Genomic DNA, 25,349 nt, shown 5'->3' with positions numbered 1-25,349 from the left:
CTGTTCTCCATAGTGTAATGAATGAATTGTTTCTCTTCTTTCTTCCCAAGACATGAACCATCTTTTTGTCCAGCATAACAACCCTATACACATGCTCCACCCATTAGCTGGCTGTCTCAGTGATCAGATCAATTATCGGAAAGAGAGAAATGCCACCATTCACTTTATATTACAGTATATTGTTATTATCTCATTTTATTATGAGTTGCTGTTGTTATTCTCATACTGTACCTAATTTATAAATTAACTTTACCTCATGTATGTTTGTATAGGAAAAAGCTACTATATGTAGAATTTGGTACTATCTGCTGTTTCAGGCATCCACTGAGGGTCTGGGAATATCTCCCCCACAGGTAAAGGAGCGCTGCTATTGCCTGATTTTAGTATCCTTGCTTTTACCAGTACACTTAATTTATGTTTCAATAGGATGAAGCTTGACATTCACCTATAGAAATAATTAGTGTAGCATACTAAACATCTATGAAGAATATAAAATGCATATAAAAGTAATTTCAGAAATCTGATCACTAGGGTTTAGAAAGCACTTTCAGAAGCAACTGGTTTTAAATAGCTATTTTTAATTGCATTATAAGTGGCTTATAGTGACCCAGTTTTGGGGGAGGAAGTTTAAGATGTCTTTCATTGCTTGGAGCAGAATTTGATGTGAAAATCAGATGAAGGTAGGTTATATTAAAGAGCAATTGAAGACAATATTGCTGAATTCTCTTTCCTTACATTTTATTTCATATTGTACTTGTTTTTAGGCTGAAATAAATATAAAAAATAATTTATAATCATTTTAAATTGATTTAATTTAAAGAAAAACTAAAAGTTCAAATGTGTGGCAAAGGTATTTTGTTTAATTTCATGTATGTCTGCCTGTGGCATTGCTAACCTGTCCTCTATAGAACACAATGCACCTCTGTTTGCTTAGTCATAATTGTCAGAATCATAGGGAGTCCATCTGAGGTGGAAATATTCTCTAAGAAAGTCCCATGGCAAGTTTTGTCTTAGTGACACCAAACATTCTATTATTTCTAATGTCGATTCAACCACCTATTAAAGTTATTCAGAGTATTTACAGCTCTATGAAGCCAAACAACGTATTTTCTTCAACTCAGTTCCCCTTGAGTTTTTCATGAATATGCTATTGATGGGGAGAAGGATCTCATTTTTTTTGATATGGCAACTTAAAATGTACTATTCAGCTCTGGAACAGAAGACCACTGCTGCTGATTTAGCAGTTACATAAAACATGTTAGGACAAGAGAAATTACTTCAGTTTGAGTTTGAATTGGTTCTTAATTGGAAAACAAAGTCACTATCCTACCTAAAAACACTATATTGGTAATTAAAAGGGGAAAAATAACATCTCTTATCTTACAGTTGAGACTTTCAGATGGATTCAAAGGTATCAACAGACACTTTAAAAGTTTTATCCTGATACATAATTTTCTCCCTTAAATTTCCCTGGAATTAATGTTTCTAAATGAGTCTAATGAAGAAGTTAAATAGAGACACATAATTGACCTGCTATTTCAATACAATATAATCTAAATCAACAAAGCCTACATATAGGCTCTATCCAACTTAACATCTTTAAGCGAGGACCCTTAGCACAGAGACTGTAGTCATGATTCAAGCAAACACTTTAAGATACCAAACTAGATAATAGCACTTTAATTACATTAACACCAAATCCAAACTAAAAGTTTTGGCACTTCAAAATTACATTTTACATAGGTTATTGCTGTCTGCTAAATCTTCTGACTTTTTGCTACCCAATAATTCTGTCTAGACTTGAAGTTCATCCTTGGTTGACTTCCGTAGAACCAAACATAAAACAAGAAATAGTTTTTCATTTACTCTATTAATTAATCAAGAGATCATTTTCAGATATTATCAGAAACTTACAGAGCCATATAATATTGATTGTATCGACTTTAATCTGCTGAACATACTGAAACATATCTTGAATATTTTGCTAGTCAAATGGTAAATGGAAAAGCAATACAAAATGGTAAGGGCCAAGTAAATTAAAGTCCTTAATATAATACTTGTTAAAGCACAACAAACATTATCAGTTATTCCCATAATGCTGGTTTTTTTCCACATAACAACATTTTATTTATGAATCATGATTAGGACCAGATTGAATCTCTGCAACTATGCAACTATAAATATCATACCTGGCAATGCAAACATCATTTGGTTGCTTTATTAATGTGCTTCCATTCTGAATTTAAAGGTCTACATCATAGTTCTTTGTCTCTCTGCTGAGATTTTCAGCAAACACAGTGGTCATTGCCAGTGAAATTATCTCATGCAATGCAAATATTTTAAATTACAATGACTTCCAGCTTTCCATTGCCTAATAAATATTGTTTAAATGGTGAACATTTTGTTCACAGCTATGGGATTTTTGGTATAACTCTGACTTGTAAAACATAAGGCCCTGCACCTTATTACTAATTTATTCTCAACCTTTAACAAAAGTATTTTTTGCATTTGCACATAATCCACCTCCTTCACCCCACATCTTTTCTCTTGCCTGGTTTTATGTTCCATAGTAAAATGTATTTGAACTTTGGATCTTTGATATAGTCAACTTCCTCTTGTTTTAATATCTAAAGCTGTATCTGGATGCATTATTGATAAGTGCCCTGGAACTTCTGCTGAAACTTGTGAAATAGTTATTTGGTGTCTGAGTCATGAAAAATAGATTCTTATAGAAACTTCATTATGTCTTTTTTTTTTTAAACGTGCCACGTGTCTGATTACTTCTGCCACCTTCTTAATGTTGATTGTCACTTTATCTTTCCTCCCTCAAATTGCTAGCTATCATTTAATGTGGAGAATACACCCATCTGTAGTGAAAATTATACGTATTTTTATTTTCACTCACTTGTTCTCAAACCCAAGTCCTTTCCCTGAAGAGCAAAAAGTTAATTTTACATTAATGTATCTTTCCATGTGCTTTGTGATTCGTTAGATACATTTGAAAAGCAGTATTTACTTTTTACTTGTCTTTTTTTAATTAAAAGAAGAAAAACAGGTGAAATATTTTCTGCATTTATTTTCCAAAGGAGATCCAAATTGCTGAGCATGACTTGGACCAAACGTACAATTGAATTGCTTAAAGCTGCCACTATTAGGACGCCTCATATTTAAAATGAAATAATAGTTTAATGAATGCAGTTTTTATCTACTTTCACTTGCTTTTATTACAGTGATGCCTCTTGAAGCTTGTGAGGTTGCTTCCACCCATTTCTGGGGTACTTGGCGCAGAGGTATCATATTATTTATCCCACTCCTCTGCCTGACAGAGAAGGGACTCTCAGTGGTCAGCTGGCTGCTTTTCTGAAGGGATTTGCTCTCACTAGAAAAAAAAATTATATTCTTCAAACAGAAAAAGCTAGAAAACATTTCAACTGAATGAGTCTATAGAACATCTGAAATATACACCACTACTAACTTTCTATGACATTTTAGGCCTTCCTAAAGAAACTGAAATCTCAGTCTTTCTGCAGCATTGAATATACATGTTCCTTTTTGATTATTACTATAAGAGAATGACCTTGAGAGATAAACATATATTTTACTATATTTGAAGTTTAAATTATTTTATTGACTAATATACACTAATTTGTATATTTATTAAAATATGGTGGTATGATATTACACCAAATATAGCATTTAAAGAAATAGTTTTGTGGTTTTCCCCCTTACCCATGTAATTCTCTGATTAGGGTCAACCAACATATCTATGCATGCAATGAGTGCTCAGTAACTTATTATAATCTGCCCATAAATGGAGCAGACACTTAAATCATATAGTGGAAAGCAGGCATTTAATCACTGCCTTTCTTGTTTTCAGTGGCAGTTTATTTATACTCACTGACAATTGGCATTCTAAGATTTATTGTTGAGTTGATTATTTTTCTAGATATAGTAAAAGATGATTACTTTTCCACACTCTTTAACTGTAATGTGTTCATTCATTTATTCAGCAAATATTTATTGAACATCTACTATGTCTCACTTTTCAAGACATAAGATTCATGAGTAATTGAAGCAAGAAAAAAAAAGCCCTGTTTTTCTAACCTTTTCATTCCAACAGGGAAGCACACAATAAATATAATAAGCAAGTAAATTATATGTACATTAGAAGCTGATAAATACTATAAAATAGAGCAGGGTTAGAAAGGGCATGTGTATTGGGTGGGAAGTGTTATTTTAAATATGGCAGTCTGGATACCCTTGGTGAGAAAGTGGTAAGAAGGGAATAACATTTCAACATGTGGGTAGGTATATGGGGATAGAGTGTTCCCGGCAGAGGAAGCAACTTGTGTGGGATACACTAATGTGAAATCATGCCAAGCATGATGATGGAAAGCAAGACCAGTGCGGTTGGAGTTGTGTGAGGCAGGAGAATAGCAAAAGATAAAGGTAGAGAAATAAGTGTAGGATGCAGAACACAATGCAAAGATTTAGTTAATTATTAGCAATGCTGCTTTTACTTGGCGTTTTGAAAAAGTGATCTGATGTCTATTAGAAGGATCACTCTGGATTCTGTCTTGAGAATATCTTCTGGGGATAAAGGGCAGTGGTAGGGAAATTGGTTGACAGGGACATTGCAATAATTCTAGCCAAAGACATTTATGGATTAGACCAGAGTAATAGACAATGTTTTTCAAATTCTTAATATATACTTGGCTTCACTGAAAGGTTTAAAAAGAAGGCTTTAAAATATACTTAATGAGTCAGAGTTATTGATTATTCTAAGTGTTATGTTTTTGTTCTATCATTTAATATTTATTTTTTTAACTTTCAACTTTTTTGCCTTTTTTATTGTTGCTCTTTTACAGTTGTCCTAATTTTCCCCCTGCTCCCAAAGTCAATCCCCACCCTGTTATCCACATCCATGGGTCATTTATACATATTCCTCAACAAGACCCTTCCCCTTCTTCCCACCCTTCTCCCTCCCCTCTGGTCATTGTCAGTCTGTTCCTTGTTTCCATGCCTCTACTTCTGTTTCCGTCCTTTGTTTGTTTTGTTCATTAGGTTCCTCTTATAGGTGAGATCATATGGTATTTGTCTTTCACTGCCAGGCTTATTTTACTTAGTAAAATATATCTCTGAAAGCATCGGTATGGTTTATTTAATTATCACAATACATTAAAATTCCAAGAATTTGGATCCATGTTAGAGTACCATTTTTAAATATACATAACTGCCCTCTGATGCACAATGAATAAGCATGATATTCTCCACTCATAAACTGTATCATCAATGATTCTACCTAACTACAATAAATGTATTTTTTATGGGAAAACTAAACTTCATTAACCTCTCATTATTTCTTCAGTGAAGTGCATTTTCATCCATCAGATCATAAGAGAGGAAAGAAATCATAGGGAAAGGGGGTGCTTAATCAATGTAGCCAGATCAGAATCTGTGTTAATTTAATCAACAAGAGCAATATTATTCAAGTGAAATGTGACTTACTTGTGAAATTTGATAGATTCTAAAAACTCATGGGTTTATTAATCAGTCAGAACAAATATTCAATGAGATAAATACATGCCCTACTCAACTCTACACAACTGTTTTTAGCTCCCATATGATCTTACACCATTTATTCTGAATTTTAAAAAATCTTAGATTGCTCCTCTATGTGATAATTCAGGATTTATTACTACAATATTGCTAAATGCATGTGACAGAAAAAGCAGTTCAAATATTTCCCATTTTAGTTATGATTTTTATTATGTTTCAACCATAGTCCAATATTATTTTATTGCATGTGATTCCTTGCCAGTCAATTTTTGCCTTGTTATTTGCTGATATCGGACGATTCTTTAAAATTTTTTTGAAGATTTTATTTATTTCTAGGGAGAGGGAAAGGGGGTTAGAAAGATAGGGAAATATCTGTGTGTGAGAGAAACATTCATTGGCCTCCTCTTGCACACCCCCAACTGGGGACCTGGCCTGCAACCCAATGACCAGGATTCAAACTGGCAACCTTACAGTTCACAAGCGAGCGCTCAATGCACTGAGCCACTCCAGCCAGAGCTTTAGATTATTATTTAATTAAGGTTTGTAATTCATATTATTTATTGTTGGCCAAAATGTTTGTTTGTTTTTTTCTTTTTTCTCTAAAATTTCTCTAGTGCTTATTGTCTAACTTCATTCAAAACAATTTTGTTAGATTGTATATTGACAACTGTCATATCAGTATCATTTAAAAGTAACTTATCAAAATGAATAAATTTTTGTGTAGTCATTTTAATATTGAAGATGGAAGAAAATAAGCAACATTGTTAGCATACTATGCTTTATTATTTCAAGAAAGGTAAAAATGCAACTGCAATGCAAAAAATGTTTGTGCTGTGTGTGGAGAAGGTGTTGTGACTGAATGTGTCAAAAGTGGTTTGCGAAGCTTCATGCTCGAGATTTCTCACTGGATGATGCTCCATGGTCTGGTAGACCAGTTGAAGTTAATAGTGGTCAAATCAAGACATTAACTGAGAACAATCAACATTCTACCACAAAGGAGATAGCTGACATACTCAAAATATCCAAATCAAAGAAGATTTTGGTAAAAGTGAAAAATGTGTTTCTTATGGAAAAAAACTAAATGGAGTTTTTGACCAACACAATATGTATATTTTAACAAATAATGATACCTAGCAATCATGTACAAAAACAGCACATACTCTCATACATACAGGGCACATCAGAGAAGGAAAACTCTGACTCCAAAAAACCTCCGCTGCCTTGCGGCATACCTCTTCAGGGGAAAGGCTAAGGGAGTAAACCCCGACAGAAAATCCGGAGCCGGAGTCCCTAAGGCGGTTTGACGTTGTAGTCAACACCGGCAACTCCTGCGGCGCACCTGAAGCCAAGCTGTATTGACTCCGTCTTTCCCTTGGACCCTTCAGCTGCGAAGAGAGGGGGGGTCTGCTGCATGGGCAACAGCAGACCCTCCATATCACCCTGCCCAGGCTCTGTAGCTTCAGCTTCACTGGAGAGGACACTCCAGCGTCATCGCAAGATGTCGATTCAACACGGGAGGAGACAGATACCGTGTCACTCCTGAGTTGGACTGCACAGCCATTCTCGGCGGTGCAGATAGACTCTTAAGAAGCTACACCATCGTCTCTCGAGACGGACGGCTGCCGACGACGACGACTCTCATATACTCTAGTTGTACCTCTGAAAATAATAAAGGATTCAAAATAGCTAAGAAATTGACGAAAATTACATTTTTTTCACAAGAAGTTAAAGAATAATAAATCCACATATGTATTAAGTGTATCTAGGGTCCTAAAGAACTAGTAGCGGTTAAAGTAAACTCATAACATAACACACTACTTAAATAGTACTAGTCTCTTATCTCTCATGGTCTCTTCTATGTTTCCTGCATTATAAAATCGTTGGTCATATTATTGTTTTCGTACATTTGTCATCATAATGATATATTAGAACTATTAATGGAAGTTAACAACTCATGCATTTAAAACCATTATACCATATGGTATCATCTAATACAGGAAACTAATGAACAACACAAACAAACAAGAAAAGTTGAACCAGAGTCATGGAAACAAGAAACAGAGTAACAGTTACCAGTGAGGAGGGGGGAGGGAGAGAAGGGGGTAAGTAGGGGAAGGGTTTAGTAAAGGAACATGTATAAATAACTCATGGACATGTACAACGAGGTGGGGATTGACTGTGGGAGAAAGGGTGGGCTGGGTGGGTGGGAGCAATGGGGGAAAACTGGGACAATTGTAATAGAAAAACAATAAATAAATAAATAAATAATTCTTCCAAGGTATAAAGAGTCAAATATTATGTGTCTTTTCCTTAATAGAAAAAATGAATTCATAGATCGTTTATAGATATGTTAAGAGACTTATTTTAATAAAGAAAATGAGAGAATAGTTCACTTTTAGTAAGTAGCTAGTGGGAAGAAGGAGTTAACATGCCAAGCAAAAAGGGTCAGTATAACCATTTTACACTAAAAACAAGCAAATTAATTAGTTGTAAATAAAACCTGGCTTTATGCTCCATTTTTATTTAAATAAGAACCATCAATTGCATTAAATATGTACATATAGCATAAGATAAACTTGTAGGTCACACATCTAAAGTCAAACCATTATGTTGTATATTTACATAGTGTTATATGTTAATTATATCTCAATAAAACTAAGAAATAAAGTCATTCTGTATGTGAAACAAGTTGAATGGAACTTTCAGGACTAAATTAATTGTGCTCTAGTCTCTTATCATGAATAACATATCAATTTTATTAACCATGTGATTTTTTCATATTAATGAATTACTACTACTAAGCCACCTCTAACTATACTTTAAAAAAATTACCAATATTTTATGAGCTAATGAAATATGGATAATTTTTCCCAACTCCTCTGGTTTTTGTAAATACACTGTAATTAAGAATAAATTAATTTAATTTATACTATATATTTTCAATGACAGTTTCAATATTATAAATAAGACTTTCTATTAAATATGTAACACACTATTTTTCAAATAACTATGACTACACATATCAGTATATATATAGAACAATTTATTATATTATAATTTTTCTTTCTGAATATCTCATATATTTATAAACTACCTAATATTATGTACAAAAAACCCACAGCTGTGAAAAATAAACAGAAAGAGTATCTTTTAAAATTCTTTAGTCTTCAAAAAAGATTCCTTATGTTCCAAGTCACTTTTACTCAGTTCTAATATTGTCTATACTATATTTTTCTCCCTCATCTGTATTTTACAATGTGATACCAAATTGTCTTATTTTTATCTACCTTGTAGTTCTACAATTTTAAATCTTTTGTCCTCCTTGGTAGTCCAGGCCAATTTGATTTGCTACCTGTATTATTTCACTATTTTCTGAATGCTCATTACTACCTCTACAGTGTAATCCACTTTCAATCACACCTGTCAAATTATCCTTAGAGCATGCATTGATTACTTTCCCCTACTACTAAATACTTGTTAAATGCCAGCTTTTGCCTATGAAATAAATTCATGATCCAACTTCACCTCACTTTCTGATTTGTCTTTCTTAATACACTTTATTTTTCACAATCTTTTATCCAGCCAAATTACAGTGTTTATGTTTACTAAACACAGGTTCCACTTTTACTTTTTTTTTCTCCCACCTGAAATCAGTCCAGAGGCATTGGTTGAGCACTTGGACAGTGATAATTTCTGTGCCAGAATAGTAAAACAGACTGATATTCATCTTCTGCCTAATGGAGGAAAAGAGACATATAAAAAACATTGTGAAAATAAGTTCAAAATAGCAAAGAGGTTCTCTGCCTACCACAACCACTTACATCTATGGAATTCTTCTTTGAATATGAAGATTCAGGACAAATGGTACCACTTCAGTGAAGTATTGTACAGTTTATCAGATGACTCACAAGTCCTCTCTTCTGCTCAAAATTACATTACTCATTGACTTCACCTTCCCCCGGCCCTTATCACAAACCGCCTTATATAACAATAGCTTGTAAGCAGATGGAATATCTCCTGCTATATTGTAAACACCTTCTATAGAATATCTTTCCTACTAAAATGTAAACTCCAAATAGAAGCTGTATATGTCTGCTTCTAGTGGACAATGAGTAACAATTTTCTTGAATGAATGAAAGAATCATGTGGCATATTTTTGTAATTTTCACAGTACCTAACAAGTATATAACATGAAATTAAGCTAAATTATATTTGTTGAATAGAGGTATAGTGATATCTTAGTTAAGTTTGTACCCTTTGTTGTTGTGTGCAAGTAAAGGCTAAAAACTAGTATCTCCCCCCAAACTCACACACACACACACACACACATACACGTGCACACACACATGCACGCACACATGCATGGATCACTGTGCAGTGTTTGCCAGTTGCCAAAGTGCCAGTAGGGCAGGTTTTGAGTGAATAAAATGATGGCACTGAAGTCAGAGTTGGGACGAGATGAATACAACAGGTTTGCAAGAGCCTGTGCAAACCAACTGTAGCTAAAACAATATGCAGTACACTCAATAAACTTTAAATAATTATTTACATGTGTAAATTAATGAAAGTTTCAGACATATGGCTGAACTAGAGAAAAAATGATTTACAGCATAAATAAAAAGGTAAAATAACTCAACATTGAAGAAAAAGGTCAGAGGATTTTGATAATTAAATTATAAAATGTAGGCTTTATATTACAAATAAATTAATGAAACTATATCCTAGACTTATTTTTAATAATATGTGTATTACTGCTATTTGCATTTGAAATTTTAATTCTTGGTGAATGATCTGATCAGTCATTTACCTTTTCAAATATTGAATTAACTCATTATTTTAAAGTAATATCAAATAAATGATATTTCATTAATTCGGAAACATTTTCACTTTTATTTCAAATTTGGAAGATTTTGGTAAACAAAAGAGTATAGGAAACTTGAATGTAATATTGGCTTTGACCCTGACCTTGGCAGAATTTAGTGCTCTCCAGGGGACAACACATGTAGGGGACTTTATCACACAAATTATGACCACCAATATCCCTAAGGACAGACAGGTCTTTGAGAATAATAAACATAACTATATATACTTTTCTTACCATACAGTTTTATTTGTTTTGAAAAGAGTACAGAGGCTGGAATTATGTTGGGCTGCAGATCAAAGAACCCAATTAGCCAGCTTAAACAAATTGTTTATCTCATATAACATCGTCTGCAAGTAAGTCATTTAGGACAGTTCCATGTTGCAAAAAGAGATCAACCTAGTTCCCTTCTTCCTCCCACTCTCAAGCTGCTGCTTCACATTACAGTCTTAACCGCAGAAAGAAAGGCAGAGGTCATCAGGCTCATACTAGCTGAGATTGTTCCTTTATGTAAAGAAAATATAACTTTCATGATCTCTTCCACCACAATTCAATTTCTGATTTTATCTCATTAGCTAGAGCTTTGTCACATGGCAATGCTTATAGGCAAAGAAGCCAAAGAAACTGAATATTTTCTCACCACTAACTAAATTAGGATTATATTAATAAAGCTGGAGGACAGAAAATATATTGGATAAGCAGCAGTAGTGACGTAAGTCATACAGCATCGCTGTAATATAAAAAAGAAATTGTAATCTCATTGTACTAAATACAAATAAATTCTATTACCAGATGTTTCATTTAATGAGCAGGGCTGATTATCTCTGACATGTGGGTCACACAATATCTTATCAACTATTAGCAATTCAGGTCATACTCTATTCATGACACTAGAATAGTTGCTTTGAGAATGCTGGCAATTATAACACTAGTTCATGTGCTAGGGTGGCATTGTCAAACATGTCAATTATCACATACTTTTTCGAGTACAAAGGTAGAAACCATAGTCCTTAAACTTGGACATGGTTCATGTTCTTGAAATACTAACTGCTATGTGTCTTTATTTTACAAACTGATACAATTTTTCACTGGTAAACATAACTAGAAGGGTTAAAATAATAAATGTTATGGCTAACATTTGTGACTTCCATTTGGTACCCAAAAAATTCTCTGGGCCCGAGGGACAAAACAAGCAAGCATGATACATCAAGTTTACTCTCTGAACAAATTTGAGAGCAAATGGATTGAGATATACCTGTTCATCCTATATTAGTCTCTATGGAAGCCTGTTAAGGTTGACATTAATTTATACTATTGTAATGTGTTATCCTGGTTTGTTGTTTATGTGTAGTGAAGAGACAGGCAGCTACAGATGCAAAAGCAACAAAATCTTTCTAGATTTTCCAGAAAGAAGAGTGCAAAAAGGTGAAAGAGCAAGAGCATGAGAGAAAGGGAGAGAGAAAAAGGGAGAAAGAGAGAAGGCTGTACAGCTTTATAAAGTTTTCTAACATCTAACACATTGTCCTCAAACTAGTTAGGAAGGCCAAAATTACCCAGAGCTTGAAGAGCTGAAGAGCAGTACAGGATGCTGTAGAGGAAATAGCTCCAAACGCAGGAATCACGTTAACACGTGGATCGAGTTTTAATCTCGGTGTTCACCATTTTTATGATCTTAAGCAAGTCTCGGAAATTCTCTGAGTCAAAATTCTTGTGATATAATACAAACACCATAATAACAAAGGTCCATACTTTATTACATTTGCTTTTCAAATATTACGTAATTCCACAAGTGATGCCATGGACAGGGTTTGGAAAATTACTGAATGAAAGAAAGCTATTCAAATGTATTACCAAAGAAGATTTAGGGAACACTGTGAGCTGGCGTGGTTAAAAGAGCGAAGGGGAAAGTGGAAATCTGCATGTAATTTAGAAAACTGTATAACATCAAGCATTTCAGGTTGTGAAAATGGCACAGGCAGAGGTACATAGGAGGGGATAAACATGGTGTGCCAGTGTTGCAAGGATAAAGCAATTTGAGAGCTGAGGTGTTATTGTGTATTTATGTATATACTTGGAAATAAGTTTAGAAAGACTTGAAAATCACACCAGGAGTGGCCTTCATTTGTAAGTAATGAGAAAGCCTTATATATTCTAGAGAAGGCTAATAACAATGCTATATCATCATAGTTTATTTTCCTCTACTGGGAATGTGCTTTATTTCTTCCAATAATTTTCCTCCAAACTAGCCACTACATTAGAGGTTATCATGGTCCTTAGAGACGTTATTTTAGGAGAACTGAATTAAAACAAGCAAATAAAAACCACATGATTATTACTTTTTAAGCAAAAGTGGCTCATTTATGTTATTAGAAGAGAAAGATTTCACAGAATGTAAGAATAGGTGACCTAACCGAATCCATATTTCCCATTTTTCAGACCAGTGCAGATTGAAATAGGAGAGTTGAAAGGAAGAAGACTATTAGATTATTTCCCTCAGTCTGTGCCTTCCCTCTCTGTTGAGTTGAATGGAAGTTAAAGGAAGAAATACATCTTCTTTATTGAGTGATGGGCAAAAGGATTTGTTCTTGATATCTGGTGGAATCCAGCAAGGTCCATAGCAGTACAGTGGAAATGGTTTCACAAGCAGCCTTGTTTTTGATTACCTTGATAATGTTGAGACATTCTGGTCAGCAATTTTGTAGAATATCATTCAATTTGATTTTCTAGTGTTTTTCTAGATTAGACAAAGGTTATGGACACTTAAAGAGGAAAATTATAAAAGTAAATGCCATTCACATCACATCATAGTAACAGCACATATTATCAATGTGGTTTATGTTGCTGTTACCCTAGATCACTTGGTTGAAGTAGTGTTTTTCTGGGTATCTCCAATGTAAAATCAAGTTTCCCTTCCTTTTCATATTCTTCTGAAAAAAGTCATTTATGACGTCATCCTTAAGGGCTGAAGAGAAATGTTTTATTTCAAATGGAAACAATAATTTATTTGGAGCCCTGACAAGTGTGGCTCAGTTTGATGAGCATTATCCCACAAAGTGAAAGGTCAGTGGTTTGGTTCTGGGTCAGGGCACATGCCACTGTTGGAGGCCATTCCTGGTTGGGGTGCTTACAAGAGGCAACCAACCAATGTTTCTTTCTGATATTGATATTTCTCTCTCTCTTTCTCTCTCCCCTACTGCTCTAAACATAAATAACTACAATCTTTAAAAAGAAAAATAATTTATTTGGGAATGTCAAGATGTATTATAAAGTAATTACTGAATAAAAGTGATTCTTTTAAGAATAAAGAATTGCAGCAACTAGACAAAAATACACTCTCTTTCCAAGGAAATATAAATTCATAGAATAATAAAATATATACAGTTCATATATTGCAGTACCCTTTAGTTTATGTTAGTGTAAGTTTCTAACATGTTATGAATGCATTGAAGAAAGCTGGAAATGCTGGGGATAATTACTAATTGGACATATATTAGAAAATAAATGTAATGTAAATTGAGCTATTCTGAATATAGGTTCACAATTTGGAATTTTCAAGATATTTTCCTGGCTTTTATAAAGGATAAAGCAAGACACGAAAAAGGCATTAGGCATGAACATAAATTAATTAAATAAAGAATAACATGCTTCAGTTCATTGCATGAACTGACATGACTGCCTGAACAAAGTACTTGAAATATAGGACAGTTCTAAGAATTTGCAAAGAATTAAAATATATAGAATGGCTCTCTGGGCAATAAGACTTTGGCAACTAGAGGTACCTATTCAGTAGTCAATTCTATTTCCTTTCTTCCATAAGAAATTGGGCACAATGTGGATTGGTAACCAACACCAAAAATGCTTGGGTAATAGATTTGTATTTATTGGGTACTTTTGTGTTTTTAAGTTCTTATTACTAGACACAGAAAAGGTTGTGTCCATTTAAATACTGTTTTTTAAATAGTGAACCATTCTTCTAGGACCACTAATTTTATGGATCCTATATTGTAGGATCACCAATTATTGGATTTGTAGTTGATGTTAATATAGCCATCAATTTTTCCTTTCACATGTTAACCCCCCATTTCACTCTTTTCACACAGTCCATAATCCTCATTCACTGTATTTTATTGTTTTCCACCTTTATTAAGGTATAATTGACAATTAAATTATAATATATTTAAAGTGTACATCATGATAAATTTATTATATGTATACATTCAAACACATCCATCACCTCACATATTTATCTATTTTTTTTCTGTGAGGACATTTAAATTCTACTCTCATTAAATGTCGAATGTGCAATAGTGTTACCTACTATAGCCACCATGTTATACATCAGATCTTCAGATCTTTTTATCTTATAGCTGAAAATGTACACCCTTTACCAACCTGTCTCTATTTTTCTCATTCATTCAGTCCCTGGCAACCACTTTTCTACATTTTGTTTCTATGATTTTGACTTTTCATTTGGATTTCATATGTAAGTGATACCATAGAGTATTTGTCTTTCTCTGTCTGGCTTATTTCACATTCATAATACTCTCAAATTCCAAGCATGTTATCACAAGTGGCAAGAGCAGGATTTCTTTCCTTCCTTCTCTTGGCTGAGTAGTATTTCATCTTTTTCCACTCATTAGTTGGCAGACACTTAGGTTGTTGCTATATCTTGGCTAATGTGAATAATGCTACAATGAATGTAGGAGTGGAGATATGTCTTTGATTTCTTTATTCACTGTCTTTTACATTTAACTATCTGATGGATAAATATCCAAATTCACTTACTCAGTTGCTGGTTCTCTGGCACACCAACTGACAGAATAAAATAACACTGGAATTTTAAAATTCCATAATGAGCCACATGGGAACAGTAAAATTTTATTTTATTTCTGACTATTCTTTTTCTTATACTACAACAAAATATGGGCTTAAAAGTAACTCCCTTGAAAAAGGTAGTTCTTCTTACTGATGACTATCTTAAAACTATTTGTATTCTGGAAAGTAAATAAAGTGGGACTTTATTACCAATTAATATTTATTGAGTATGTTGTCAACTCAATTACTTTTTTTAAGATCTTGACTTCCTTTCGCAAACACAGAAACATAGAACTGAAAAATGTACATGTATAGTAAACTTAGTTCCCTTTATTTATTTATTTTTTAATTTCACTAAGATTTTGCTTAGTCCTTGGGCAAGTTTCTCCTTTTAATGTAACCAAGTTCATTTTTCTTTAAATTTTATGGCCTACCTGACCTATAATGAACAGATCTTGAGTTTTTATGAAACAAAGTGAGTAACTAAAAGCTCAACTGCTTTCAATAAATTCGGATCAATTTTAATTTTTATAATATACCATTATGCTACATAATTGTGTTTTTAATAATTATGGCATCCATACAATGACTACAGCAATGGAAATATTTTTTTGTTATTTTTATAACTATTATACAATATAAAAATAATGTAATTAAATATATTTTAATATAATTTAAAACTTTTAAAAGATGAATATTTATATAAGGAAATGTTCTTCTATCACAAATATAAAATCAAAACTTTACAAATGATAATCTAAGATCTACATCAGAATAATAAGTATATTTTCATGTTAAATAAATTTACTGACTAAATACATTTTGTATACTTTTTAAAAACTATTAGTCATTGAAATGAGACTGAGGCTAACATTTTTATAGTAAATATATATTTTTAAGCTCTGCAACTAAAATCTGGAAAAATTTAAGCTATTTATTTCATAAGTTTTAGAAAGTAAATTTTTTTTGCAGTTATTTGAGGCCTTTAGGTCAACAGTGCTATGAACTGCTACTTATCATTCAACATCCTGGTTTCTTTAATATTAAAATAACAATGAGATCAGAGGACTGTTAAAATTGAAAGGATCTCAGATAAACATTCTAATTACCACATATGGCAGATATGAAAAATGGAAGCCAGAGAGGGTAAATTATTTTCTTAAAAACTGAGAGACACGTATAACAGATTCCATTAAGCAGGCTTCCTAAAGAGCACATAGACATCACACAATGATATAGACATACAAACAACACTCAGAGACAAATGTGTTGAAAAGATATTGCGTTGGCAAAAAAAGTTTTTCATTTTTTTTCTGTAAAATAAGACATATTTTTCATTTCCACCAATAGTTTAATTGATTTGGTTTGTTCAGTGTGTTGGCTATATCCTGCTATTGGCTTTTAGTGGGTAGAAGTGAGGGGTGCTGCTAAACATCTTCCAATACATAGGACAGCCCCATAGCAAAGAATTATTTTATCAAAATGTCAGTAGTATCAAGAAACTTCATAAACTACTTTTGACACATGCGATCAGTAACAACAACTTCTCCATAAACTGCACAAATCTCTTTTTGTGTTTCAGTTGTGTGTTTACCTTTCTTGAAATAATAAAGCATAATATGCTGAAAATGTAAATTTCATTCCACCTTCAATTTTAAAATGGTTGCACAAAAATTTACCAATTTTGATATATTTTTTTAAATACACGCTGACATGGTGGCTGTAACAATGCAATCTAACAAAATTGTTTTGAATGAAGTTTAAGATAACTAAACACTACTAAAGCCATTGTATGAAAAAAACTAAACTAACTTTTTGGCCAATCCAATATGTGAAATAAAAGAAGCAGTTTCTTAACAGAGGCTAAGAGGAAAAGAGCCAATCTGAACTGTGACTAATAAATAACAAAGAATCTACAAATAAGCTTATCTTTTCAAAATTAAACAGGATGGTCAAGACATAATCAAACCAGACAGGAATAGGCATCCTATCCTAGAAAGACAAAGATTCTCTTGGAAGAGCAAGCTTTGAATGAATTCTGATTACATAAATTTATATATTTCCAAGCAAATATCAATATCAAACAGAAGGAGGATAAGTTAAACATGAAAAATAAAGTAACTGGAGTTTAGCATCAAATATAATCACTGTCCATCTAAGAACAGTATGAGAAAGTGTATGTGATAGGCCAGAGACTTTTCCTGCAGTTTTAACAATATAGTTTTATTTAATTCCGACAACTATTCAAATGTTACAAGCAATTCCCTGGTTTTGGTGATTCCATATTTATAAACACATCTTCTGAATAAACTTTGTTTTCTCACTGAAGTATCTGTAGAACAGAATACTCAACCCAAGGACTTAAGTAATGTACACACTAACCTTACCTGTTATATTTCTAATTGTAGTTGAATATTAATTGGTTGGAATTGGACAACCCATGTAAATTGGATTAAATTAAATCCAAAGGTAAAATGTGTTGTCAACAGGACTCAAATCTACAATACCTCAACAGTTAAAGGCTATTGCCACAAAATAGCATATATCTGAATGTTAACATCATAATTATAGTCTTCATTAATATGAATTCCCACTTGTATGCTGACCAATCGTGTTTAGAGCCTGCAGGAAACAGAAGAACAAATTCTAGATCACCTTTCCAATTCATCACCTAAGGAACTTGAAGTGAAATTGAACTAGCTACACCCACTATCACCACATTAATGATGAGGATTGTCCGTGTATCTGAAATGTCAGTAACTTACTTTAACTGGAATTATTTAGTAAAGCAGTAACTGTAATTTCCACTTGGTGTATGAGGAAACTGAGGTGCAGCGAAGTTACATAACTTTCTTCAAGCTGACACAATTAACAAGTCGAGCTGAAATTTGAACCAGGTCTTTCTAGTCAGGGGGTGCAAATTTAAATGACTACAAAGATAGAAATAAGTGGATAAAGAAAGTGCAATGACGACTCGTTTTAACAACATAGGTTATCAGTTTCCCATGAAAAAGCTTATATTCTGAGGTTAGGTGAAATCTCTTGATTTTGAAATTTTGTTATCTAATTCAAAAATATGTTTTGGACACTATGAGCTGAATAAAACAATTAAATGTCAGTGTGTTTGTGCTATGGGATACCAAGTTGTGTGTCCTGAGCCAAAGTAAATACTTCTGCTGTCTATAGTCAAAGAAAGTTTTTCTAACTTCTTAGGGAAAATAATTACTAGTCTGAAATGACATTTTCTGATAATGACCTGGAGTGCTAATACTCTGTGCTACTGAGTGCTAGTCTCTGAATATGATTTAGAAGTCAGAAGAACAAGTGTGATTAGCTTTTTCTACAGAATTTGGGAGTGGATTTATTAAGTCTTTTGAATAAGAGATTCTGCTGTACTTGAAGGTAGAGCTAGAATTTTCCTAAAGAAGTAAGTGGAAAAAACCTAAGAAAAAGAAGATGTAAATTTAAGGTAGACTTGATTATAAAAATAGATGTAAAGTATAAAGATGTAGAAAAAGCACTTATATAAATATGGTAAAAAGAAAAAACTATGAGTTATAGTACTTTAATTTTAAAAAGTAGTTACCTGTTATTTCACCAAAAAAAAAGCAAATGGTTGCAAATTTCTTTGAAAATATATAAAATAAGACAGGACTGCGATCACTTGAAATAAAGTAACTTCTAGCACAGAATTGCCAACAAGAGAGAATTATACATTAGAACATAGATAATTTGTACCGTAGATAATTATATATAAGTTAACTGCTTTGAAAACTATAAATCATTCTCATTCTACAATGTGTGCTCAAAATCTTCAGAATGACTTTCATAATTCCAGGTAAAGAACATCTGGACTTGTAGAATTCAACTGAAAGTGTTATATGAGATAAACAGCACTCTATAGGCAATGACATCTCAGCAAAACGTGGTTCTGTCTAGGTGTGATACTCTTTATTCATGCATGTTCTTCATACTCTCCCTGAAACTTGCAAGATGGAAAGTTACTTGTTTCCCTTTAAGGTTGCATTAATATTCCATGATATATACTTAGAGAGATGTATTTCTTTACATTAAAAACAGAGAGAAACAAATAAGGCCGTATCGTAGTTCCTATAGAAACCATAATTTTATTCTTTATGTCATCTTTATAAGTTAAAAGTTTAAAATAGTTGTTCTATGTTTTATTTAAAAAGGAGAACATTCTCCAAATAATGGGTTTGAAATAAAATGCTAAGGTATGAGAAAAGCATGTCAGTCAGTGAGCATCTTGTGCCAAAATGTTATAGAAGTAAAAACCACAAGAGTTATGTTTTCATGGTGTTGAAGGCTAAGCAAACTAAACATGGATGTGAGTCTCATAAGTTGAATGCAGATTTGTGTTCTTGACATGAAAAAAGAACATCTAATCTCAGTACAAAATAGGCAGACAACCACATTCTGTTACAGTTCTCTCTGCTGTACTGCCAAGAGATGAGGAAATGCTAAGGTAGCTCAGGGCAAGTGAATAATTCTCAGTTGAAAAAACAGTTGCCCATTGACTGTAGACTGGGCAATTTTTCTTCGAGTTTCCCACCTCTTAAGGGTTCCCGCCTAAGAGACAGTATAAGTCTTATTGTGAACAAATGAGGTATTCATCTTTAGATCAACTCCACTGAGGCTTCAAGTAATACCAGAAACTGACCCAATGGTTCCCTAGATATTGCACTTCTAAAAACAAGTCTTGAGATGAAAGTGTTTAAAAAACATGGACTTCCTGTGTTCAAATCAGGAACTAAAATCACAAAAGCACATTACTAAGGAAATGTGTAAAATTCATCTCACAAATAAAAACTTAGCAAATCTTGCAGAGGTTCTTCTATTAATAATTTTTCTACTAGAACCCCAAAAGTATTAATATTTTCTAATTGAATGATAACAATTAAATTCTTTGTAAAATATAGAGAATGCTATATTATTAAGTTAATAGTTATTTATTATTATAAGTAACTACTCCACCACTAACCTACAACTGAGCTAAGTACTGCCACTCCCAAGATGAGATTTATTTGACATATTCTACTAGATAGAATGAGAGAACTGAAAGGTATCAACAGGGTCTTCTCACTAGGCTTCACCTAAATCATTCCTAATTAATAGCTTTCTCTGTTGCCTAAAAACTCAAGGTAGAAGTGCTACAAACTCATTAAACAAATCCTATCAATGGGAGATAGTCCTTAATAACCAGGATTGTCATGGAGCCAAAATCTGTTTTTTTCTCATTTTCTCACCATTAAAGTTATAAATCGCTAGTCTATTAGATAACATATTGTTTTAATTTGAAGCACCCAGACTTAACTTTTTTTAAATATGCTTTATTGATTATGCTGTTACAGTCGTCCCAATTTCTTCTCCCTTTGTTCCCCTCCACCCAGTGACATCCCTCCCTCCAGTTGCCCCCCCCTTAGTCCATTCCCATTGGTTGTACATATAGTTCTTCTCAACATCTTCCTGTCTACTCCACTCCCTCCTACTATGCTTCTTAATTCCTGTACCATCTCCCTCTTTTTCCCTCCTCCTCTCTTCCCACTGACCTCCCCCCATAATGTTCCCCATACCTATAATTCTTTTTCCACTCTCGTTGCCTACTTAGTTTGCCTTTGTTTTGGTCCCTTAGCTTTTGTTGTTGGTTGTTGTGATACAGTTTTCATTTTAATGATCATAGTTTTGATCCTCTTTCTCCTAAACAAGTCCCCTGAACATTTCATATAACAGTGGTTTGGATCTGATGAACTCCTTCAGTTTTACTTTGTCCTGGAAGCTCTTTCTCTGCCCTTCTATTCTGAATGACAGCTTCACTGGATAGAATAATTGTGGTTGTAGGTTTTTGCTTTTCATTACTTTGAATATTTCTTGACAGTCCTTTCTTGACCACAAAGTCTCCTTTGAGAAATCAGTTGAGAGTCTTATTGGGACCCCTTTGTATGTAATTCTCTTCTTCTCTCTTGCTGCTTTTAAGATTCTCTCTTTATCCTTAATTTTTGACAGTTTGATTATAATGTGTCTTGCTGTGGTTCTCCTTGGGTCCGGTTGTTTTGGAACTCTCTGTGCTTCCTGGACCTGTAAGTCTATTTCCTTCCCCAAGAAGGGAAATTCTGCTTCATTATTTTTCACATAATTTTTCAATTTCTAGTTATTATTCTTCACCTTCTGGCAACCCTATGATTTTGGATGTTGGCCCGCTTATAGCTGTCCCATAAGTTTCTGAGCCTCTCCTCACTTTCCTCATTTCTCATTTCCTCTTTCTGCACTGGTTGACTGTTTGTTCCTTCCCAATGTACCGATTTGTTGATTTTATCCCTGGTTTTCTTGCCCTTACCACTAGTTTTGTATGTGTTTTTGTTCATTTCAGCAGGACTAGCCTTCATTCCTTCCCTGTCTTGTTTAAGATCTGCTGTTAGGTCTGTAAGCACTTTCATAAGCAAAGCTCTGAACTGTGCCTCAGAAAGATTTCCTATCTGCTGCTTAGTTAGATTAGAAATTTTCTGTCTGGTCAGTTGCATCACTGGGATCTCTATCATGATCTGTGCCATCCTGACTGTTTTGTGTTTAACTTTGCTTCCTGGTCGGGGCTGTCACACTTCCTATGCTATAGGGGATGTAGCACTATGAACTCATCACAATCAGGCGACCCTTCTCACCACACTGTGGTCTTTGTGTGGGGGTGGGGGTCCAAGATGGGTTCCTGCCATTCTCTCTCCACTGAGAGACTGGAAGACTCCTCCTCCATCTCCATGCCCTCTGGTACTCATAGTCTGAGGCAATGGGTGTCTGCCTTCCCTGGCTTTGGAATCACAAGCTGTCAGGTCTGGTCTGCAGCCATGGGTGCTCCCCAGGCGCTTCTCACCTCCCCCTAAATATGGGTGTCTGTGCTTACCACTGTCCTGTTGCCATCACTGCTGCTGCCATGGACAGCACAGCTTGACGTCTCTTTCTCGGCTTCGCCCCTCCTACCTGTCTGGATGAGCACCACTTCTTTATAACTTCATACATTGAACTTCCATTTATTTTCTGGAACTTCTGGTTATTGCTGGTTTTGTGGTCGTTGCATTCCTTCTTAGTTGTGGAGGGAGACAGAGTGTGTCAGTCTAGGCCTCCATCTTGGCCAGAAGTCTCCTGTGTTTATTTGCTTCCATGTCCCAGGCAGAGCTGTCACTCCTACTATGTTGTAAGGGGTGGTATTCATCAGTAACAGGCGACCTGTTTCACCACGTTGTGGGGCTATATGTGGGGAAGGGGTCTGAGAAGGAACAATTACCGCTTGCCCAGCACTCGCCCCTTTTCCAGACACTTCTCCCACTTCTTCACCAGATTGATGCCCCTCTAGCTGCTGCCCTGGCCATCATTCCCAGAGTGGGTGGGTCTGCAAATTTTCTAGGTCTGTGGGGTCCTTTAAACAAGCAGACTCTGCTGAGAGACTGGCAGTTTCTGCCTCGGTCTCAAACCCCACTGGTTTGCACAGTCAAAAGCAATGAGGCTTGATTTTCTCTGGAGTTGGGACAGTGAGTTGCGCAGTCTGGTGAAGAGCTGGGAATGCTCCCCAGATGTCCCTCCTGACTTCTTAAAATGTGTAACTGCACTTTCTGCTGGCTTGCTGCTGTTGCTGCTGCTGCCACCACCACACCGTGTCCTCTCTTCCCGGGCTCCGCCCCTCCTACCTGTCTGGATGAGTATTTCTTCTTTATATCTTTGTTTGCTGGACTTCCATGCACTTTGATTTTCTGGAACTTCTGGTTGTTTCTAGTTTTGAGGTAGTTGTATTCCTTCTTAGTTGTGGAGGGAGATGCAGCGTTGTCTGTCTACGCCTCCATCTTGGCCGGAAGTCCCAGACTTAACTTTTTATCATTTTTTTTCTTTTTTTATTTCAAAGACAGACGTATCCCTTTTCATACATAACATTAATCCATCATTTTCCAAGCATTGCTCTAACCTTACAAATTTTTCTCCATTGTTTTTTTTCCCCTTTTTCTACTATATTAGCTGGCTTTTTCTCCTAAGCTTGTACATATGTGCAAGATTCTTCTATATTAAAAAAGTCCCAATTTACTTCTACATCAGCCTCTCTATTTGTTAATTTCTCTTATTTCCATTCTAGCAAGGCGGGTTTGCCTTCTCTTCCATTTGCTCCTTAACTGTTTGTGAGCTGACAGCTTTTCTCACCATTACACAGAAACTGCTCCTGCTAAGATCCCTAAAGGCCTTATTGCAACATCTAGTTGTCACTTACCGTTCTCACTGTACTTGAATGTACAATATATTTGACACTATTGACCACTGCCAGCACTATTAAAATGTCTTTACTTGAAAGCAGTTTGATATATTCCTTTTTTTAACCTCTTCGATGTTATGACTACAGTCTCTCCTGGTTTAACTTTTTCACTTACTTTTTATACTGCTGTTTGTGGTTCCTCTTTTTCCCCTCACTCCTTAGATGTTGATGTTACTCAGAGTCCTGAGCTCTTATTTCCTTTTGGTGTAGATTCTTTGTGGCTGATCTTATTCACAGTCACAGATTGCACTACTACTTAGTTATAGAGAACTCCAAGGCATATCCCACTTCGGAGCCTTTCCTATTGTTAAAGCTCCAAATGCCTCCCAGTCCCCTTAACCAGCTGTAAACTTTGACCTTATTTCTAATGTTTAGCTGCAAAGATTTGAGTCACTGTTGTTTACTCTCTTTCCTTTTACTTTCCATATCTAAATTAATACTAGTTCCTGCCCCATGACTTACACTTCATTTCCATTGTATAGTCCTGCATCTCCAAACTCAGTTTCATCATTTCACCCCTTAAAGGGACCACTGCCTTTATCTTTTACTAGTTTCATCTTCCCTAGTTTTGCTCCTTTTTATGCCATTGTCAACACGGTTTTCAGAGTAACCTTTTCCAACACAAATACTGCTACATCATTTCTACATATGAATTACAATCTGTTCTCTGATGCTTATCCCAGGAGAGTTCAAATTTCATACTTGAGCACTTTCCATCATTTATAATCTTCTTTTTGCCTGATTTTTCAATCCTATCTCCTGCCATTCACTGACAACAGTCCTTTGCACATTTTCATTCCCTAGACACACACACACATAGACTCTGACACCCACACTCACACCTTACACCTCAGCTATATCAAATTATTTCAAAGTCTCCTGTACAAATGCCCCTGGTGCCTCTGATTTCATCCACTGCTGTGGCACACAGCTGTATGCAATCTCTGTCTTAATGCACTACCTCAAATGCATCAAAGAGCACACAGCCTTCTGCTTCAGGGCCTTCTCCCTGCCTCAGGAGCATCACTGACCCTGCACAATCATAGCCAGAGTTTGGGAATGTTATTCCTCTGTGGGTATTCTTCAACCATCAGTGGGCAGAATTGGTGACTGAGTGTTCCATTCTCTTGACTTTTGGGGTGACAATCTAGAAGCACTGACTAAAAGGAGTCCGTGTGACCTAGGGCAGATGCTGAATAAAAACTTATATTGGGTTGTTCTCCTTTTCCTCCCTCACTGTGCCCTTCCTTTCAGTGCTATTTACTAGGTTTACACCACAGCCCCACCAAGCAAACTGCATCATTCAATACATAATCTCAGGTTTTATTTTGAGGATCCCAAATAAAGCCTCTGCCATAAACATCAACTCTTGTACATATCATTACCATCTTCTAAAATCCTGTCTACACATGATTCACATAAAAGTTCCATTATGGTTTGCTAGCATATATTTGGCAAATGTTATCAAACTTTTAAAAATGCCATTACTTTTTCTCATCATTCATTATCATCATCTCTCTCACAATAGGTCATGAGCAACTTGGGGGTTCATCCCAGGCTTAGTTATCTGTGTTTTCCAATTACTAAATTATTTGTATTTGAATTACATTTGTATTTTAGGATGATAACATTTAATTGAAGAAGATGAGGCATTTTCTGATATTATTTACTAATATAATCAATACATTTTTAAATTGAGTTTTAAAAATAATGATAAAATACAGCTAAAACAGTTTTTTAAAACTCTCTGGGCTAACATGTATGATATGAAAGAAGCAATATTTATAAAGATCCCAAGAACTCAAAGGC

Source organism: Furipterus horrens, unplaced genomic scaffold (assembly GCF_987537825.1).
Source record: "Furipterus horrens unplaced genomic scaffold, mFurHor1.1.pri manual_scaffold_6, whole genome shotgun sequence".
NCBI lineage: Eukaryota > Metazoa > Chordata > Mammalia > Chiroptera > Furipteridae > Furipterus > Furipterus horrens.
The sequence above is the reverse complement of the archived record's forward strand: the minus strand, read 5'-3'. Positions refer to the sequence as shown.